At 28.7% G+C, this 23,202-nt stretch overlaps 1 protein-coding gene and 1 long non-coding RNA gene across 2 annotated transcripts in view; one reads left to right on the top strand and one right to left on the bottom strand.

Moving 5' to 3' along the window:
* LOC145269547 (uncharacterized) overlaps positions 1–5,403 on the bottom strand; it is a 48,187-nt gene extending 42,784 nt beyond the window's left edge. The window contains exon 1 of the long non-coding RNA XR_013865081.1: positions 5,295–5,403. This is a non-coding gene — a long non-coding RNA (uncharacterized LOC145269547). The remainder of the gene's footprint in view (positions 1–5,294) is intronic.
* Positions 5,248–23,202, top strand: part of LOC145269541 (uncharacterized) — a 37,352-nt gene continuing 19,397 nt past the window's right edge. The window contains exon 1 of the mRNA XM_080125298.1: positions 5,248–5,522. The gene's annotated coding sequence lies outside the window, so the exon portion shown is untranslated. The remainder of the gene's footprint in view (positions 5,523–23,202) is intronic.

The following is a 23,202-nucleotide window of genomic DNA, read 5'->3' as shown; positions in this document are numbered from 1 at the left end:
TCCACCCAGGACTTTACCCTAATCAACCAAGTCTCTGACATCATAGATGTAGCACTCTCCCTAGATACTATCGCTCAAGTATATGCATTTGGTTACTTTAATGCCCTCCATGGCTTGGTTTCTCTAGATACACAGATGCAGCTGGCAGCATAACATAGTTTCTCTATATCCCATTCCCTATCACAGACAGTTATGTTTCCGACCTATCTCCCAGATCAACAGGACCAAGAAGCTTCACTTCTAGATCTATTTCTAATCACAGTTCCCAATGATTGTGTAACAAATGCCCATAGCCCACTTGGGAATGCCGAACACATTGTGATAATGGAAGAAATCACCCTAAACTCTCGCCCTGAAGCTGAAGACTCATTACACAAAATGAAAAAGTACTATAAGAAGGCTGACTTGGAAGTCATCAGGGATCACATCAAAGATGCTCCATGGTGAAGTATTTTTTCTCTTCCTGTGGAACAGTGTGCAAATGAAACTACTGAATGGTTCAAAGTAGCAATTGAAAGACACGTTTCTACACGGAAGTACATTATCAAACCACACTCTCCACAATTGTTCACCTCTGATTGTGCAACTGCTGTCAGCATGCATTCCATAAACTTATTCCGCAAACTTATTCAATATAAGTCCAATATAAAAAGGCAAAAGCTTTTAGAAGCTAAAAATAATTGTAAGAGAGAAATAGCTGCAGCCAAGAGAGGGCATTCTGAAGTCAAAGAAATGCACTGACTTGCAGAAAATAGGAACTCATGATTTCTGAAAAAATTATAACAGTGTAGTAAATAATGAGCAATCAACAATTCCTCCACTATGCAACAAGCTGAAGATTGTTTGCACAGCAACTGAAAAAGGCAAATCTGCTTGCCCGATGTTTTGTCTCCAACTCAAGCAGGCCACTCCTTCCTAAATTTCCCTTTGCAGACAGTAGCTGATGTATCGTTATTTTCATGGAAAGTGTTCGACTGAGCTTCAATCTATGGTCCCCCCTCGCCAAACTTTCACAAGAAACACTCGTTTAGCTGTAAACACTATCAATAATTCCCCACACTCTTTATCTGTGCCTAAACCTAAACGCCGATTCCATGAACAAAACTTCTTTCTTAGAACTGCACGCCTGTGGAATTGTCTTCCGTTTTCCTGCTTTCCGGCTGACTACAATATGGTTGTGTTCACTGTCTAAAGTAAATAAGTTCTTGATGAGCCATTCCATATAAGTTATCAAATTTACCAAATTTTCATTACTAATGATTACTATATTTTTCAATTTCTTCTGTACACTCTTTAACCCTTATCCTTGAGTGGCCTCTTGGCCTTGATAATGTGGTGATGCCTATGTAAAAAAAAAAAAACAGTAGCCACACTCAGTGATCTGAAAATCACCCCTTCCCTTGTTTGTGATGCTATAATAAATCTAGACACCTTGAAAGCATGTCGGCCCGATCTTACCCCTGCTATACTACAAAAAAAATGCTCCGCAGAGGTTGCTCTGGTTCTCTCCAAACTCTTTAACAAATGTCTTCATGAATCTTGCTTTCCCAATGCTGGAAAATTGTTTGCAGGAATTCTGGCGAAAGAACTGACCCACTCAATTATTGCTCGATTAGCCTCTTCCCTCTCATTTGCCAACATCTTTGAGGCCTTAATCAATGAAGCACTAGTTCATCACCTCATAGACGATAAACTTTTATCAGACTGATGGATTTATGCAAGCCTGTTCAACTGCAGATATTTTAACAGTATTCTTTAAATGTATATACCAAGCACTGGATAAGGCAAGAGAAGCTAGATCAGTAGCCCTAGACATATCTAAGACATTTAAATGTATATAATATGTATCTTGTCAAACTCAGGAATATTTCTGTCAAACTCGGGCATTTAGATGGAATTTGGAGTGGAACGCTTTATTTACTTCACAGGGATAGTGTGCTCTTGTTCCATCAGCCATGACTGGATAGAGGTCATAAGTAATTTGAAATTGTATTTTTTGGTCGCCTACACAGAGGATTGAACCTTCAACCTTCAGGAGAATATCACTTTTTGCAATTGATTGTTCCAAATACTCTAACCACTGCACTACAGGTCCTTGCGGACTTCTTTTTTTTAAATTATTATTTTGGGTTCATACGAATTGATATAACGTTTGGTTATTTGTATAATTTGGATTCATTGGACTACTGTTCTCAACTTGAGTGTGATTTCCACAACGTTTTAGAACCTTTATTTACTTCATGGGGGTAGCGGGCAAGGACCTGTGGCGCAGTGGGTAGAGTACTAATACCACCAATAGTAATCGTTTGCTCTTTGTGACTACCATTTTCTACTCTGCAGACGATGGTGGCAAGCAAAATATGGTCCATTTAATTATTTTCCTCTCAGATAATGTAAAAGCCCCATCCTTTTCTTAGAGTAGAAAGGCTTTTTCATATCTAAGAATCTCAACAGTGAAGAGGTGGGATTTTGCTGCATAGTAAGGAGGCTGTATGTTGAAGGGGTGCAAGTACTATGAATTCATCAGAGCACATTCCATTAAAGTAACCACAAGGATGTCACATTGCTACGATAGGACAGAGATTGGAGCTTGGTCAACAATGCAGGATCTATTAAAGTTGAGACTCTTTTTGGAACCCTGTCTACGAGTGAAAGACTACTGGTAGATTTTGTTTCAATGCCAACGTTAAGTATTCCATCCTAAACTGTTGGTTTACATTACATTTAAACTTCTGCGTGTCAGTACAGTCAGAGAAGCAGGTAGCAGGAAGGTAATTCCAAAGTCTAACTGCTCGAGGGAAGAAACTATTAGAGTAGAAACTTTTTGGCATATAGGGATCTTGACAGTGACGGAGTGTGATTTTGTTGCTAAGCAGGTTTGTTGGGGATATATACGTCAAGGGGGCACAAGTGCAACAAGTTCACCAGAGCACGTTCCAGTCAGCTTATGAATTAATTCTTTCTCAACTTTATCCAGAAGCCTGTACAACAATTTCAAAGAACCCTCTCAGCTAATATAATGCAATGTTGAGACACAATTGTCTACATATATTCCTCTGACAACATACAAGAGACTAACCTTTAAGCATTTAGAAAAAAAAAAAAGGCTCCCGAACGTTACATATTTTCTCCTGATGACCCAACATTATCTGGAGGTGAAATACTGAAATACCTCACAAGTGAAAACAGCTGATGAACATGATTATATACAAGTCTATCGGTTAAGCTGTTTATTCCAAACCATATCTTTTGTTATCTGCTTGCTTTATAGTGAATTTCTAATACTGCTCCAGTAGCAAAGTTCATCCTTCTAACTAAAAGAAAAATGGCCAGATGTTTAACCTCCTTCTTCTACCATATTGTCACCACTCTAGTCAAGACAGTTTTTTTTTTAATTTTTTTTTATTTTATTTTTTACATGGGGGGATCACTACTTATCAAGGCCCAGAAGCCACTTGGAGATAAGGATTATTGTGTGTACAGTAATCAATGGGATAATATCGTAGTAATAGTTGGTATTGGGGATTTCATAAAATGTCTACTTAAGGGGGCAATCAATCAGGAATTTGTTTATGTTGGACTTGAAGACATCTTGTAGTTGTAGTCAGGTGGGAAACAGGCAAACGGAAGAGAATTCCACAGGCGTGCAGTTCTCAGAAAGAAGCTTTGTTCATGGAATCTATGTTTTGATTTAGGCACAGATAAAGAGTGGGGGAAATTACTGGCAGTGGTTTTAGCTAGATGGGTGTTTATCATGAAAGATTGGCGAGGGGGACCAGAGATTGGAGCTCAGACGAGCACTTGCCATAGAAATAATGATAAAACAAAGACAGGCTCGCAACGTCTCTTCTGTGGGAGAGAGGTTGCAGGGAAGAGAAAAGGGCATCCCCCACTAAGCCACAAAGTCTAACAATAAAGGATCAGTTACCAAATAACACGTTTATTAAACATCATGCATGCCACAAAAATGTTGATGTATATATAGACTTTTCGATGAATAAGAGATATCAATAGGAAAGTAAGAAATTGAATATTCACTTTAAAATGCTTAATCGGTTCAAAAAACATACAGTGTCTAACAATAATTGCAAACAAACAAAAAAAATGGTAGCGAGTTGACACCTTTGAGAAGTTTGGAAAATGACTTAATAAAATTGTATAATAAAATTATACAAAACAGAGTTAGAAACACACCTAACATATGTCACGGTGGGTTTGTATAATTTTATTTTTAAATAAATCATTTCCCAAACTCCTCATATGTCAACTCGCCGCCAGTTTTTTTTTTTTTTTTTTTTTTTTTTTGCACCTATTGATAAACATGTTTTTCGATTAAGCGTTTTAACGTGACTACCAACACTAAAAACTTTTTCCAGATAGGTAGAAGAGTAACTTATCTTGCCTTTGGTAACATTTATCTGCTGTATTTTTTTTTTTTTTTTTAATTTTGGCCACTTTTTCGTATCTCTGCGGATTGTAAAACAAACCTCGTTTTTTTTTTTTTTTTTTTTTTTTTTTTAATTTATTTTACCGTGCTCAAATAATAACGTTATTATTTAGAAACTTATTTTTCACATGGGATGGCGGTGTTTTGTAATCATTCTGTACTTTCATCTGACAAAATTGTCACAATTTCATAATGAAATTTTTTTGAACTTAAATTTTACTTGAATATACTTATTTTACAATTTAATCAAGACATTAAAAAAAAAATGAAAATATCGAAAAAAAAAAAAAAAGGGTATATTGTACGTATCCGTTTTGACATGAAGATCCCCGCCCCCGCCTAAAAAAATTTCACTTAATTTGATCGAGTAGGGTTTTTTTAAAAAAAATTTTTACAGCGGAAAAACACATTTTTATGGGAGCGCGTTGGATTTGTTTTAAATTGTTGTTTGAATTTATAGAAACAACACGGTAGATAACTCCATGTGAAGCGCCGACACTCCCTCCCCATCTTTAATAACTAGCTTTTCTTCCTAAAAATCGAACCTTTGGCTCGGTATCATAACAAATTGTTTTTTCGCTGTAAAATAAAAACTACTTGATGAAATTAAGTGAAAAAAATTTTTTCAGAGAACTTCATTCCATAACAGATACGTACAATTTAAAAAAATTTCGATATTTTCATTTTTTTTTTTAATGTCTTGACTAAACTGTACAAGTACCAAACAATTAAATTAAAAGCAGACATTGTTTTAAAATATGACTGTGATGCTAGTCATACTTTCATTAATTATTCGACAAACAATTCACAAAAAAAAAAAGTAAATATTCATACAATAAATACTTACTTTTATTTTCAGTCTTATTCCAAAAATTCAATTTCTTTGGCATCAAGGAAAATAAGTTGTTAAAAAATTTGAACTTTACAAGATTATTTCAATCAAAATTCTAAAGAGTGTCAATCAAGGGAGATAATTCAAACCCACACAAAAACATTTCTATATTTGTTTTAGGCGTTCTACCATCTTTGGTTCCATCTCTAAAGCAGATAAATCGTTCGAAGGAAATAAAAACACGTAAGTAATATTATTTTAATTCTTTCTTTTAGGAAATTGGCGACGTAAAAACATTGTATCACTTTTTAAACGAGAGCTTCTCTTACTTAAAACAATAACGTCTATTTAATTTTCGGTCTTTAATTTTTTTTTTTGGGGGGGGGAGGGCTACAATTAGACATCAAACCGAAAAAGTAGTAAACAAAACAAATATATAACAAATGAGTGTTATCAAAGGCGATGTATGTTACTCTTCTACCTAGCTGGACAAGCTATTTTGCTGTGTTTGAACGTATTTTTTAAGTGTGTGAAACTGTCGAAAATTCTCCGACACCAAAAGTAGTGGATAGTTTGGTCTAGTATAACGGTTGCGAAATTTTCTAAGATCGTGACCCCCAGCTCTCTGAGTGGTCAAAAAACACAATACTATAAATCAAAACCTGTGCGTGTGAACTCTAGTTGTTAACAAAATAATGTCCACATGAAGTATCCGTCATTTGAACACCCTGCCCCAATGGAAGCAATCTTTTAAATAACCAGTAACAGTCATACATATGCAACCATTTTTACCAGAAGCGGCAGCAGATATAAGTTGGAATTCAAACGCCACTAGTTTTGCGCTGTCCAAAACGAACCCGACCCTCCTCCGATCTCCAACCTCAAGTCAAGTGAGTTGTTTAACTTATTTTTCTCACAAAACGCAGTGAGCCCTTAAATTAAAACGAAAACAAGGATGGCGTCGTAATGGTTTCTCCTTTCTGAGAATTGGTAAAAAAAAAAAAAAAAAAAAAAAATCGAAAATAAATAAAAGTAGTGACAGAAATCCACTCAATATCACCCACCGGTAACATTTATTGACCGGATTTCTATCAGTATTTTTATTTATTATAGACTGTTTGACCGATTCTCGGGACTCCAAAGGTGAAAACACCATGACACCATCTTTGTTTTAGTTTTGAGTTAAGCGCTCAAAACTGCCTTAAAATAAGTTAGAACATACAAAAAAGTGCCTATTCAGATGTGTACTTTGCACGTATGGCGGCAATCAAAAGTAAAGAAAATACAGAAATGTCTGCATGATTTATGTACCAGTCACAGAAAGAAGATGAAATATTTTTTTTTTAAAAATCACGTAATTTGATTAAGTAGTTTATTTATTATTATTTAAAAAAAAAATTAAAAAAAAAAAATAAATTGTCGATATTTCCTACCGACGAGTGGGAGGGGGAAAGAAAAGACGTTTAGCTTGCAACGAAAAATTACCTCGTTGCTTACAAGCAAACGTATTCTTGTAAATATAACGCACTGTTAACAGTTGTCGTACCGGTCTGATAGATCTCTAACAACGACAAGAACAAACTACCACAACCCTTCTTTTTATAGTCTCAATCTCTCGTTCAGCGAGATTGAAACGAGACTGGAATGTCTATTTAAGCTATAAGGAATAGACATCCTATTTTCTTCATTAACAAACACCAGGCCGGGCCGTTCACAGCCATGAGTGTCTTTCCCTTCCCACCGAGCCACCCTCGGTAAGTCAATCAATTTAATTATCACAAAATAAATAAAATCACTCCGTGTCCATAAGAGAGTAAAAAGTAGCCTTAATTGTAAAATCAAGGCATAACCGATTTTTATTTCCAGTTTGTTTTTTGTTTAATAATTTATGAATATAACTATCTTTTCTTTTTTTATATTTTAATCTTTTCAGAAACTAACATTTCAAATTGCGAAAACATTTTTAGAATGGTCATTTTATATAAGTTAAAAAAAATAAGTCTGAAGAATATTAAAATGACGTCGGCCTTCATTTATCTGTGTAAAACGGCCAATTTGTTTTTCAAAAATAATTTAAAAAAAAATGTTTAAAACTGCTTGATTAATTTTTTTGTGATTTTGTGAATATATCATCTTCATTCTGTGACAAGTTGGTACAATATAAATATTTTTCTTCATTTTTATTTATCGCTATGAGTGTCAATGTGAATATGCACCAAAAAAATTATCCAGCTAGGTAAAAGAATGATTTATCTTGCCGTTGATAGCATTTTTTTTTTTTTTTTTTTAGATAAGATCTGTAACTATGTTCATTATTTGGATGATTCGGACGACTATTCTCATCTTAGTTATTAGTTACTTCCAATGATAGACACAGATTAAACACTAGCCTGGGTATTTTTTTAGTTTAATGACCCCTCGGCATTCACCTTTAATTTTTTTGACTTCGGGTACGTTGAGAACAAATATTGCATTCATTTTTTGTGCAAACAAGTATTTATCCATATTTGAAGACATTCAGTATCCAACATAATCACTAGTGTTTTTGCTGGCGGCCATCTTGTTTTCCAATAACGAAAAAAACGCTGTTTTTTCATTATTGGAAAACAAGATAGCCGCCATTAAAAATGATAGAGGTTACGTTGGATACTGAATGTCTTCAAATACGGATAACTACTTGTTTGCGCAAAAAATGAATGTGATATTCGTCCTCAGCGTACCTGAAAACCGTAAAAGTCGACAAATTAAAGGTAAATGCCGAGGGGTCAGTAAACTAAAAATTTACCCTAGCCTGGATACCTAGCATTGCCTGGGTGTTTAAAGGTGTGTGTTGAGTCAAAAAAAAAAAGTTGTAGTAGCTATGGTATAGCTGGAAAAGTCTTCTCAATTATTAAATCATTTCTTTCTGATAGATTCATAAGAGTAGTAGTTGAGGGGCAAAAATCAGAAGCTCACAATATTAATGCCGGTGTCCCTCAGGGATCCATCCTGGGCCCAACTCTTTTCCTGATCTACATTAATGATCTTCCAAATCATATCCTTACATCATTTGTAGACATTTATGCTGACGACACTACCATTTATGGTACCACATCTAAGACAGTAAACGAGCAAGTTCTCTCCAATTCTCTCTCCTCTGATCTTGAGCACGTAGTACAATGGGGAAAGGAGTGGCTGGTTACTTTTAATGCATCTAAAACCAAGCTTCTCTCTTTACATCATCAACATTCTAATCCACATTTGTCATCAATTGAAATGAATGGCTCTCGTCTTCAGGAGGCCTCAAGTTTTGACAAGCTTCTGGGCTTGACCATTACTCCTGATCTTAAATGGAACACGTATATCAAATCTGTTGCCAAGGCCGCTGGAAAAATGGTGGGATCTTTCTATCGATCCAGTAGATATCTCACTGCTGATGCTATTCTCTATCTATATAAGAGCCAGGTACGTCCAAGGATGGAATACTGTTGCCACATCTGGGCAGGAGCTGCTAGAAAGAACTTGTCCTGCCTTGATAGAGTTCAAAATAGACTTCGTAGCCTCGTAGGAGATGTCCTTTTCTCCTCCTTGCAACCTCTATCTCACAGAAGAGATGTTGCGAGTTTGTCTCTGATGTATCGTTATTTTCATGGAAAGTGTTCAACTGAGCTTCAATCTATGGTCCCCCCTCGCCAAACTTTCACAAGAAACACTCGTCTAGCTGTAAACACTATCAATAATTTCCCCCACTCTTTATCTGTGCCTAAACCTAAACGTAGATTCCATGAACAAAGCTTCTTTCTTAGAACTGCACGCCTGTGGAATTGTCTTCCGTTTTCCTGCTTTCCGGCTGACTACAATATGGTTTTGTTCAAGTCTAAAGTAAATAAGTTCTTGATGAGCCGTTCCATATAAGTTATTAAATTTACCAAATTTTCATTACTAATGATTACTATATTGACCAACTTCTACTGTACACTCTTTAACCCTTATCCTTGAGTGGCCTCTGGGCCTTGATAATGTGGTGATGCCTTTGTAAAAAAAAAAAAAAAAAAAAAAAAAAAGGCGGGCTTGAACTCGTGACGTGAAGGCGGAAAAGAAAGTGGAGGTGTGTGTGTAAGGGTGTTGGTTGAGCAGAAAAGAAAAAGGAAAATTGCGAGCACAAAAAAAAGTAGTAGGCAGACAGGCAGGCTCGAATCCGTCCCATGAAAAAGGAAAAGAAAGTGAAAAATAAAAACGTTATACGATAGCTATTGTTCCCATCGCCAAACCAAAAGTGACATAGGTTTAAATTAAGACTAGACAATCTAAAAGAGGTGATGACTTTCTAAAATGTTGACAGAAACGACGATGGTACTAGTGCATTATTGATCTGTGCTGCAATAATAACGTTATTATTTAAAAAGCCATTCTTTACATGGGGGAGGGCGTTTTGTAGCTATTCTATACTTTAACCTTACAATTGAATAAAAAAAAGCATATCATAAAACTTTAATTAACCTTGGAAATACGATTTAGAAAATAGTGCGGATCAGTAAGTGTACTAGCACCAAGACGACCCCTTCCTGTAGAAAAGTGCCCAGTTGAGGGTGAAGGAATTAATGTTTAAGCCAATTTTTTTATATTTGTCGTCCAAAGGGTCGAGCTTCCAAATAATACTGATCTTGTAAAAATCCATCTCTGTCGATAGTTTTTGTGAGATATGCAAACATACATACATTTAAATAGACAGGTGAGATATATATTATAGATGATGTAACTGTAATTTAATATTATCATTATAGCTTTTATATTGTTTAAAATAAGGTTCAAATAAACTAGTAATATTTTTTAAAAATTTGACAATGTACAAAGATTATATAAATGCTAGACCAAAATCTTGCTTATATTATCGATGCCTTAAAACAACGTTCCTATGTAGTGATCGTTTTGAAGCCGTAAATGCACCCATATTTAAAAAATCAACTAATGGTCAGATTTTCATTAATTTTCGATACGTATTCAAATTTAAATTAACTTATCTTTTAAATGCAGTTTTCTTAGGTGTTCTACTCTCCCTATGTTAGGAAAACTAAACAAAATCAATTTAGGTTCATAAAAATTGCAACATTTTATAAAACTGAAGTGTTTAAATAATTAAAAAATAATTATATATAGAGAGAGAGAAAGAGAGAGAATAAATGACAAAAAACTATATTTGAAGATTCATGATGTTAACTATCTTATAATTTATTCCTTTAATTCAGTTAACTTTTACAATTCTTGGCAGTATCTGTTTTGTAGTGTAAAATCAATCACTTCATTATTATATCAATCAGTGAATCTATTATGCCCTTAACTCATCAGAAGGAAAAAGTAATAATCAATCTGCCCAAAGAAAACGAAGTGTGATTTGACATGATTAAAATCCAAAAATTACATTGAGCTTCTTAAATAAGGATTGATATATATTATAAGAAAATATATTTCTACAGACATATATATATATGTATCTAAAAATCTATTATTTCAGTGACCTTGAATTTATAAGTAAAAATTGGACATAAAATCAATATTATTATGTTTTAAAATAAATCAACATTTTTTTCTCAATAAGATATATTACGATTAGTTAAATTACAAAAAAAAAAACCAGAATTCTAAGAAATATTTTTTAAAAAATTTAAATATAATAAAATTCCAACATTCTGTGACCTGAAGTTTTAAGCATAGATTTTGTAATAAGGTTTTCCAATTTTAAAAAGTAATATAAAAAATAACTAGAAATTATAAAATAACATATTCAACTACAACTTGAAATTATTTTAATTGTTAAAAGATGTTTTTATATCTAGAAGTGGGGGTCAACTTGATTTTAGTGCTTATTTAAAAAAAAAAATGTACGGAGGTCCCTAATTAATAAAATCAACATAAACCATAGCAAGTAAATGCTGATTACCTGATTCAAATAAAGCATCTAGCGGCTTCCGTAAAAAGTATGCATAATTGTACAATAGACACAAAATGATGACGTGGCTGATTGTGCATAAAATGTTGGTGATTTTATACAAGAATTTTAACATCCCTATGATTATTATTGATAATGCTTTGACCGATGTAACTTCTGACCTTTATCAAGTGTATATTTGGGTGCCTGACATTGCTTGGCTGTTTGGAGGTGTGTGTTGAGCAAAAAAAGAAAAAGTGGTAGTAGCCAGGCAGGCTCGAACCCATACCATGAAAGAGGAAAAGAATGTGGGAAAAAAAATATGTTGCTGCGCCCACCGCCAAACTGGAAGTTTTAAATTAAGGCTAGTCAATCGAAAAAAGAGGATGACTTTCAAAAATATCAGCGAAAAAAGAGACCCCTCCCTGTAGAAAAGTGCCTGGTGGAGAGGGGGAAGAATTAATGTTTTTAGCCAATTTTTCAATATTTGTCGTCCGAAGGGTCGAGCTTTAAAACAAAACCAATCTTGTGAAAATCCATCACCTGTGTCGAAAGTTTTAGGCAGACATACAAACATACATACATATATGCATTTAAATAGACAGGTGAGATTTATGTCATAGACTAGCAAGGGGTACCCGGCATTTCCCGGGTGTTTGGAGGCGTGTGTGGTTTTGGGTAAATCAAAACTCCGAGGGGAGGGGTTAAAATAAAAAAAAAGTTTTGGTAGGTAAATATGAGGATCGAACCTGAACCCTTGAGGCAAAGTTGTAAATTAAAGTGTGAAAAAAAAAGTGCGATAATAACCATTGCACCACCACCACGAGATGCTAACGGAAACATGTTTGAATTTATTTAATTACTTAGATTAGTAGGTGCACGTTTTAATGACTTAATTAGGTCAACTTTTGACTACGGGGTATCCTTTAGTGCAGAACGCTTTTTCTTTTTTTTTTCTTTTTTCCAAGATTTTGGGGGTAGGAGGAAACAGCTCCACTTGTCCAAATTGAGTAGCAATTGTTTGATATATAGAAAATATTTCCACATTGATCAAAGCTGATTGCTTTCGGACATTTCCGGCGATAGACGGAAAATACCGCCAGAATTAGTGTCACTTTTATTATAGGAAAAAGACTAATCCACATGCGGCGAGCGACAAATGTTGAATATTTATCTTCCCGAAGTCGAGCAAATTAAATAGACAGGCGAGCTCCATTGTTAACTTTGAGATATTACAATTTACATGTGATATAAAAAGTTTTAAAAAGTTGTTAGGCGACCGACCGCTTCTCTGAAAAAAGCCTTTTGTAGACATACAGAAAAAGCGAACACATATACTCACAAACATACATTTTCGCTTTTATATTTATAGATAATTGAGTCTTTATCCATAATTCCTCCGATATTAAAAAACAAAAAGCAAATTAAAATCTGTATTATTTCTACATAATAATGTTATTATGTCAGCATGGTACAATAAGTGCATAATTTATTCCTTTATTTCTGCTGGCACTTACAATTCTGGACAATAACTGTTTCATAGTGCAAAATCAGTCATTTAATTATTATATCAAGCAATGAATCTATTTTGCCCTTAACTCATCAGAAGAAATAGCAACTATCAATCCACCAAACGAAAATAACATGCATTTGGGCATAAATACAAAATTCAAAAATTGGAAGATAAATAAAAATTACCTTATATTTAGCTTACATTATGCCATTTTTGAAATTAGAAATAAAGTCACTAACATTTAAAAATTTGTATTAATAAGTGTTATTAATTTTCATATATACTACTAAAAGTTATTCTACTTAGTATTTAATTGATTTATTATTTATAATTAATCTATTTAGATTTGTCATTTATTTATTACTGGTGAAGGGTACCTGGCATTGCCCGGGTGTTTGGAGGTGCGTGTGGAAACTGCGGGGGGGGGGGGGGTTAAAGAAAATGCTTTGGTAGGTAAGGATCGAACCCGAACCGCAAAGTTGTAAATCAAAGTGTGAAAAAAAAAAAAGTGCGACGTTAACGATTGCCCCACTGTGAGATGCTAATGGAAACACGTTTGAATTTATTTAATTACTTGGATTTGGCAGGTGCCCGTTTTAAGGAGTTAATGAGGTCAAGTTTGAATGCGGGATAGTGTCATTTACTGCGGGAACGCTTCCCAAGATGTTATAGGAAAAAGACTAACCCACATGTGGCGAGCGACAAATGTTGAATATTTATCTTCCCGAAATCGAGCAAATTAAATAGACAGGCAAGCTTTGTTGTTAACTCTGAGATATTACGATTTATATGTGATATAAAAAGTTTTAAAAGAAGCGACCGCTTCTCTGAAAAAAGTATTTTGTAGACATACAGAAAAAGCGAACACACATACATACATTTTCGCTTTTATATTTATAGATATGCTATGTAATCTCATTGATCTTCTTAAATTAAGGAGTTATATATATAAAAAGTGAAATATAATTGAAAAAAAATAATATTTCCACATATATATATATATTTATATATCATATAAACCTGACGATTTCTCACGAGAATGAAATGCAGAATATTCTGTGTAGCTTAATTGCCATATATATTTTTATAACTTACTACCATATATAATATATATATATATATATATATATATATATATATATATATATACAAAACGAAGCAGATACTGTCAAGAATTGTAAAAGTCAACTGAATTAAAGGAATAAATTATAAGATGGTCAACATTATGAATTTTGGAATATAGTTTTTTGTCATTTATTCACTATATTGCTCTGTAATTACATTGAACTTCTTAAATAAGGATTGGTATATAAGAAAATATATTTCTACAGAAATATATTCATAGATATATAAGATTGTTGATTTATTTTTTTATTAGCAATTCTGTAGTTTTTTTTTTGGGAGGGTCGCTCTCTAATCATTCTTAAGAGAGAAATTATCTGCCCTTTGTTTACATTTCAGTCACCCCACATTTTCAGGATACATTATTTTAATATTATTATGTGCATAAAAGTAAGGTATCCATATATATATATATATATATATATATATATATATATATATATATATACTAGCAATGGGTACCCGGTGTTGCCCGGATGTTTTGAGGTGTATGCTGAGCAAAACAACAAAAAAAGGTCAATTTTTAAAAATTTTACCCCTATTATGACCCCTTAAAATTTATTGTTTAGGGCTCAAATAAAATTATTAAGTTAGATCCATGTCCAAGAAGTCTATATCTAAAATTTTATGTGTTTAGACCCAAAATTGTAGGAGAAGTTTGGTAGAGTTCTCAAAGGTCAAATCGTTGAACTTTGACCCCTTAATCGCCAAATTTCTGTCCGAAAACCAATCACATCGATTTTCCCAAATCTCAGTACCCTGTGTATCAAATTTCGAATCGGTAGGCTTAAAATTGACAGAGTTATTGTGTAGGGAAATGTACACAGACACACACACACTTTCACTTTTATATATAGAGAGATATGTATATATAAGGAGAGAATTCTATTGTAATAAGTAGTCATACCATACAAGATTATAGTCACACTTCAAAATTCATACTACAACTATCTATATAGACATGGTCAAATAGGTAATCACATTGGTTAATAATCATTTGGAAGTGACAGTCTTCTGGAAATTGAAGGTCCAATCCTTACTTCATATAACATAACATGTTCATTTCCATGACATATGTATATTATTCTATGCGTTATGCATTCGCTTTTAAATAGTTGTAGCACATCTTAACACTATACACGGTTATTTATTATTGTTATTATTATTAACTCTTCTAGTAGTAATAAATTAATAACAATCTACCTTTGTGGTTTAAATAAAAGCTTTAGTTCAAGATTCTTTGCAGGTTCTGGAGTTCGAAATAAATATTTCCAAGTTTGGTTATTTAGATTCTATTTTTTGTTTTTACCGTGCCAAAGTACTGGCATGAGAGGGTGACAACTATCTTAGCAAAGAAAATAAAACAAGGAACAAATCTCACTTTACAACAGCAATTGACAGAAGAGAAAAAGAAGAGAAATACCTCTGTGTCTGTTCCTCAATTGTAGTCTTGAAACAGATTGCCAATGTTGTGATTTTTCAGTGAAAAATCCTGTACTAAGGCCAGGTAATAATTGTTAGGGTTAATAAAGATTAACGTAGATCAGAAAGAATCTTATTAGGTCTAATAGTATTAATGCTGGAGATCCTCAGGAGTCCATCCCGGGCCCACTTCTTTTCCTGATCTACATTAATGGTCTTCCACATCCTTACATCATTCATAGACATTTATGCTGATGTCACTACTATCTATGGTAGCACATCTAAGACAGTAAACGACCAAGTTCTCTCCTATTCTCTCTCCTCTGATCTTGAGCATGTGGTACAATGGGGAAAGGAGTGGCTGGTTACTTTTAATGCATCTAAAACCAAACTTCTATCTTTATATCATCAACGTTCTGATCCCCATCAGGCATCAATTGAAATGAGTCGCTCTTGTCTTGGGGAGGCCTCAAGTTTTGACAAGCTTCTGGGCTTGACCTTTACTCCTGATCTTAAATGGAACACGTACATCAAATCTGTTGCCAAAGCCACTCAAAAAATGGTGGGATCCTTCTATCGATCCAGTAGATATCTCACTGCTGATGCAATTCTCCATCTATATAAGAGCCAGGTACGTCCAAGGATAGAGTACTGTTGCCACATCTGGGCAGGAGCTGCTAGAAAGGACTTATACTGCCTTAATAGAGTTCAAAATAGTCCTTTTTCTTGGCTTTAATTTCACCTTATAATTTTCTTCAACAATGCTTCAAGCAAACGACAACCTACTTATATCCCTCAGTCTCGGTCAGACAGAGTTTGCACTCATGAAGAACACTCTTCCGCTGTCTTCTCTTGAAAAAGGACTAATAAGTCCGAAATATATTGAGATTTATAACACCATTGGATACAACAGAAAAAAAAACTACTGTTGTTTAGAGTTGAAATAATTTTACTCTATATAAAAAAAAAATCTCGCATTGTTCTTGGCTTTAATTTCACCTTATAATTTTTCTTCAACAATGCTTCAAGTAAACGACAACCTACTTATATCCCTCAGTCTCGGCCAGACAGAGTTTGCACTCATGAAGAACACTCTTCCGCTGTCTTCTCTTGAAAAAGGACTAATAAGTCCGAAATATATTGAGATTTATAACACCATTGGATACAACAGAAAAAAAAACTACTGTTGTTTAGAGTTGAAATAATTTTACTCTATATAAAAAAAGATCTCGCATTGTTCTTGGCTTTAATTTCACCTTATAATTTTCTTCAACAATGCTTCAAGCAAACGACAACCTACTTATATCTTTATATATATATACATCTTTATATATATACATCTTTATATATATACATCTTTATATATATCTTTATGTATATATACATCTTTATATATATATACATCTTTATATATATATAAATCTTTATATTTATATATCTTTATATATATATCTTTATGTATATATATACACCTTTATAATTATATATCTTTATATATATATATATACATCTTTATATATATACATCTTTAGATAGATCTATATATACATCTTTATATATATATATATATCTTTATATATATATATATATATCTTTATATATATATATCTTTATATATATATATCTTTATATATATATCTTTATATATATATCTTTATATATATATATCTTTATATATATATATCTTTATATATATATATATATCTTTATATATATATATATCTTTATATATATATATCTTTATATATATATATCTTTATATATATATATCTTTATATATATATATCTTTCTATATATATATATATCTTTCTATATATATATATCTTTCTATATATATATATCTTTCTATATATATATATCTTTCTATATATATATATATATATCTTTCTATATATATATATATATATATATATATATATCTTTCTATATATATATATATATCTTTCTATATATATATATATACCTTTCTATATATATATATATACCTTTCTATATATATATATCTTTCTATATATATATATATATATATATATATATCTTTCTATATATATATATATATCTTTATATATATATATCTTTCTATATATATATATATATCTTTATATATATATATATATATCTTTATATATATATATCTTTCTATATATATATATATATATATATATATCTTTATATATATATATATATATATCTTTATATATATATATATATATATATATCTTTATATATATATATATATATCTTTATATATATATATATATATCTTTATATATATATATATATCTTTATATATATATATATATATATATATATATATATATATCTTTATATATATATATATATATATATATATATATATATATCTTTATATATATATATATATATATATATATATATATATATATATATCTTTATATATATATATATATATCTTTATATATATATATATATATATATCTTTATATATATATATATATATCTTTATATATATATCTTTATATATATATATCTTTATATATATATATATATATCTTTATATATATATCTTTATATATATATATCTTTATATATATATATATATATATATCTTTATATATATATATATATATATCATTATATATATATATATATCATTATATATATATCTTTATATATATATAAATATCTTTAAATATATATCTTTATATATATATATCTTTATATATATATAAATATCTTTATATATATATCTTTATATATATATAAATATCTTTAAATATATATCTTTATATATATATATATATCTTTATATATATATATATATCTTTATATATATATATATATCTTTATATATATATATCTTTATATATATATATATATATATATCTTTATATATATATATCTTTATATATATATATATATATATCTTTATATATATATCTTTATATATATATATATATATCTTTATATATATATATCTTTATATATATATATATATATATCTTTATATATATATATATCTTTATATATATATATATATATATCTTTATATATATATATATATATATATATCTTTATATATATATATATCTTTATATATATATATATCTTTATATATATATATATATCTTTATATATATATATATATCTTTATATATATATATATCTTTATATATATATATATATATATATCTTTATATATATATATATATATATATCTTTATATATATATATCTTTATATATATATATATATATATCTTTATATATATATATATCTTTATATATATATATATATATATCTTTATATATATATATATCTTTTTATATATATATATATCTTTATATATATATATATATATATATCTTTATATATATATATATCTTTATATATATATATATATATATATATATATCTTTATATATATATATATATCTTTATATATATATATATCTTTATATATATATATATCTTTATATATATATATATCTTTATATATATATATCTTTATATATATATATATCTTTATATATATATATATCTTTATATATATATATATAAAGATATATATATATCTTTATATATATATATCTTTATATATATATATCTTTATATATATATATCTTTATATATATATCTTTATATATATATATCTTTATATATATATCTTTATATATATATATCTTTGTATATATATATCTTTGTATATATATATCTTTATATATATATATCTTTATATATATATATATATCTTTATATATATATCTTTATATATATATATATATATCTTTATATATATATATATCTTTATATATATATATATATCTTTATATATATCTTTATATATATATATATCTTTATATATATCTTTATATATATATATATATCTTTATATATATCTTTATATATATATCTTTATATATATCTTTATATATATATATATATATATATCTTTATATATATCTTTATATATATATATCTTTATATATATCTTTATATATATCTTTATATATATATATATCTTTATATATATCTTTATATATATATATATCTTTATATATATCTTTATATATATATATATATCTTTATATATATCTTTATATATATATATATATCTTTATATATATCTTTATATATATGTATATCTTTATATATATATCTTTATATATATACATCCTTATATATATATATTTATATATATCTTTATATATACATCTTTATATATATATATATACATCTGTATATATATATACATCTTTATATATATACGTATTTATATATATATACATCTTTATATATATATGCATCTTTATATATAGACATCTTTATATACATCTTTCTATATATATATATCTTTATATATATACATTTTTATATATATACATTTTTATATATATACATCTTTATATATATATACATCTCTATATATATATATATACATCTTTATATATATACATCTTTTTATATATATACATCTTTTTATATATATACATCTTTATATACATATACATCTTTATATATATATACATCTTCATATATATAAATATTTACATCTTTATATATATATATACATACATATATATACATACATCTTTATATATATATACATCTTTATATATATACACATCTTTATATATAAATATATATATGCATCTTTATATATATATGCATCTTTATATATATATACATCTTTATATATATATACATCTTTATATATACGTCTTCATATATATATATAAGTCTATATATATACATATTTATATATATACATCTTTTTATATATATATGCATCTTTATATATACATCTTTATATATATACATTTTATATATATATATATATACATACATCTTTATATACATATATATATACATCTTTATATATACGCCTTTATATATATACACACCTTTATATATACACACCTTTATATATATACCTTTATATATATATACCTTTATATATATATATATACATCTTTATATATATATATACATCTTTATATATATATACATCTTTATATATATATATATACATCTTTATATATATATATACATCTTTATATATATATATACATCTTTATATATATATATACATCTTTATATATATATATATATACATCTTTATATATATGTACATCTTTATATATATACATCTTTATATATATATATGTACATCTTTATATATATGTACATCTTTATATATATATATACATCTTTATACATATATACATCTTTATACATATATACATCTTTACACATATATATATATATACATCTTTATACATATATACATCTTTACACATATATATATACATCTTTATACATATATACATCTTTACACATATATATATATACATCTTTATACATATATACATCTTTACACATATATATATATATACATCTTTACACATATATACATCTTTACACATATATATATACATCTTTATATATATACATTTTTATATATATATACATCTTTATACATATATTCATCTTTACACATATATATACATCTTTATATATATATATACATCTTTATATATATACGTATATACATCTTTACACATATATATATATACATCTTTATATATATATATATATATAATCTTTATATAGATATATAATCTTTGTATATATGTATATATAATCTTTATATATATATAATCTTTACACATATATATATATACATATATATATACATCTTTACATATACATATACATCTTTACATATGTATATACATATACATCTTTACATATATATATACATCTTTACATATATATATATACATCTTTACATATATATATACATCTTTACATATATATATATACATCTTTACATATATATATATACATCTTTACATATATATATATATATCTTTACATATATATATATACATCTTGACATATATATACATCTTTACTTATATATATATACATCTTTATATATATATATATGTACATCTTTTTATATATATATATATACATCTTTACATATATATATATATATATCTTTACATATATATATACATCTTTACATATATATATATATATCTTTACATATATATATATATACATCTTTACATATATATATACATCTTTACATATATATATACATCTTTACATATACATATATATACATCTTTACATATATATATATATATACATCTTTACATATATATATATATACATCTTTACATATATATATATATACATCTTTACATATATATATATATACATCTTTACATATATATACATCTTTACATATATATACATCTTTACATATATATACATCTTTACATATATATACATCTTTACATATATATATATATACATCTTTGCATATATATATATACATCTTTACATATATACACTTGTGCCCGATATTATTCATACCCCTCGGATCTTTGAGATTTCTATGAGAATATTGCTCAAACCAGAAGGTAGACAATATTAAAGGGATTTCAAACAATAAATCAAGCATAAGCATTTAATTTAAACTCAACAAATAAATAAATTATGCAAGTTTGAAACATTATACAAAGAAAAACAATAATGGCACTAGTTCAAAATTATTCATACCTCTCTTACTAATAGTCAATAGCATGCGCTTTATTCTTAATAACTGCCTGTAACCGTTTTGGATATTTATCAACAAGGTTTTTACAAGCATCAACACTGGTTTTTGACCATTCTTCAATGCAGTAGTTCTCCAAATCCCTCAAATTTCTAGGTTTCCGCTTTTTAACTTCAGTTTTCAATATGTGCCAGAGGTTTTCGATAGGGTTCAGGGTGGGACTCTGGCTAGGCCATTCCAAAACATTAATTTGATTATCCTCAAACAATTTCTTGACTATTTTGGCAGTATGTTTTGAATCATTATCCTGTTGAAGGACCCAGTTTGGTCCTAAATGGAGCTTCTCCGCATCCTGTCTAATGTTTTTCTGGAGTATCTCCAAATATTGCTCCTTCTTCATTGTTCCATCTATCTTGACCAAACTACCTGGACCACTAGCCGAAAAGGAGCCCCAAAACATTAGGCTACCACCACCATGTTTCACCGTGGGTATGGTGTTCTTTGGGTTGTAAGCTTCTCCTTTCTTCCTCCAAACGTAAGAAGCATCCATATGGCCAAACAATTCAATTTTTGTTTCGTCAGTCCACAAAATACTTGAGAAAACGGACTCTGGAGAATTCACATGGGTCCTAGCAAACTTTAGACGTGCTGCAAGGTGTTTTCCGGTGTGCAATGGAGTTCTTCTTGGTCTTCTTCCTTTCAGACCATTTTCATGCAGAGTCCTTTGCAATGTTTGCCTTGATATTTTTATGCCAGAAGACTCCAGATTTTCTAAAATGTCCTTAGTAGTGGTGATTGGATTTGCATTAACACTTCTTACAAGATTCCTGGTGGCTCTATCAGACAGTTTCCTTTTCCTTCCTCTACCAATCAAGTTGTTTGTTGTGTGGTGGCTCTGGAATTTTTTGATGATGCTCTGTACTGTTGCTGTGTAGGGACCTCAAATTTCTTGGAAATTGACTTGTAACCTAAACCATCCTTATGTGAATTCACAATTTTAGTCCTAAGATCATTACTAAGCTCTTTTTTCTTCCCCATTCTAATAATTTTTATTATTTTATTGGTTTTCAGTTGATATCATTTTAATTTCTGAAAAATGCAAAAAACGAAATGAAATTAATCAAAGGTTCTATAAAAGCATTCAAAATAAGAATCAAACAGGAAACAAACAGTCAGAAACTCGATTACTACTGAAAATATAAGGGGGTATGATTATTTTTGAACATTGCAGATTTTATAAATAGCTGTATATTTCTTTTATTACAAGTATCCCGAGATTTTAAAATGACGAAAATGATCAGAAGAGGTTTATTAAGAATATGTATCAATATGGACGTAAACAATAAATTCTTACAAAGTTATACCTAATAAACTCAATTTTTAAGGGGGGGGTATGAATAATATCGGGCAC

Source organism: Euprymna scolopes, chromosome 45 (assembly GCF_053919585.1).
Source record: "Euprymna scolopes isolate OS-2025 chromosome 45, ASM5391958v1, whole genome shotgun sequence".
NCBI lineage: Eukaryota > Metazoa > Mollusca > Cephalopoda > Sepiida > Sepiolidae > Euprymna > Euprymna scolopes.
This window is presented reverse-complemented; position numbering and strand designations above follow the sequence as displayed.